A 921-nucleotide genomic window follows, 5' to 3' on the forward strand; every position below is an offset into this window, starting at 1 on the left:
TAATTCCGGCTACTCGGAAGACTGAGGCGGAAGGATCGCCGGAGCCCAGCAGGTCGAGGTCTGCACTCCAGTCTGGGCGACAGAATGAGACTCCGATTCAAAAAAAAAATAATATTAAAAAAATAAATAAATAAATAAATTCCCACTCAGGCGCCTCTGGGAGATTCCCTTGTTCCACATCCTCACCATCACTCTGTGAATTGTCAGCCTTTTAAATTATCACCTTTCTGCTGGATGTGTGGTGGGATTGCATTTTGATTTTAACTTGTATTTCCTTGGTTATTAGGTTGGATACTTCAAAGGGTGTTTAATTGGTCATTTGGACATCTTTTCTGGTGAATTCCCTTTCAAAGTCTTTTATATGTTTCTCTTTTGGGTTGTTTGTTTTTTGCTTATTGAGCTGTAGGAGTCCTTTAAGTAGTCTGTATATGAACCTTTTGTTATAGATGCTGTCTTTACTCTTTTGCTTTTTTTTTTTTTTGAGTCGGAGTCTCACTCTGTTGCCCAGACTGGGGTACAGTGGCCACTCCCGGCCACCGCAGCCTCGAACTGCTGGGCTCTGGCGATCCTTCTGCCTCAGCCTTCTGAGTAGCTGGAACTACAAGAGCGCGCTACCACGCCCGGCTCATTTTGATTTATTGTAGAGATGAGGTCTCGCTGCCCAGGCGGGTCTCGAACCCGCAAGTTCAGGCAATCCACTCACCTCAGCCTCCCAAAGGCGCGGGATTACAGGCTGAGTCACCGATCCCGGCTTGTCTTTGCTCTTTTAATGATATCTCTTAATATACAGAAAGTTTTAATTTTGATGCAGTCAAATTTATTAATTGTTTTTCTTTTTGATTAGTGCTTTTTTAATACTGTTTAAGAATTCTTTCCTGTCAGGGCATCGGCCACTCGGGTGGGAGCGAGCAGCAGTTGCCA

The sequence above is a fragment of the Carlito syrichta genome, unplaced genomic scaffold (genome assembly GCF_000164805.1).
Source record: "Carlito syrichta isolate Samal-C Ts95f unplaced genomic scaffold, Tarsius_syrichta-2.0.1 Scaffold308813, whole genome shotgun sequence".
Taxonomy (NCBI): domain Eukaryota; kingdom Metazoa; phylum Chordata; class Mammalia; order Primates; family Tarsiidae; genus Carlito; species Carlito syrichta.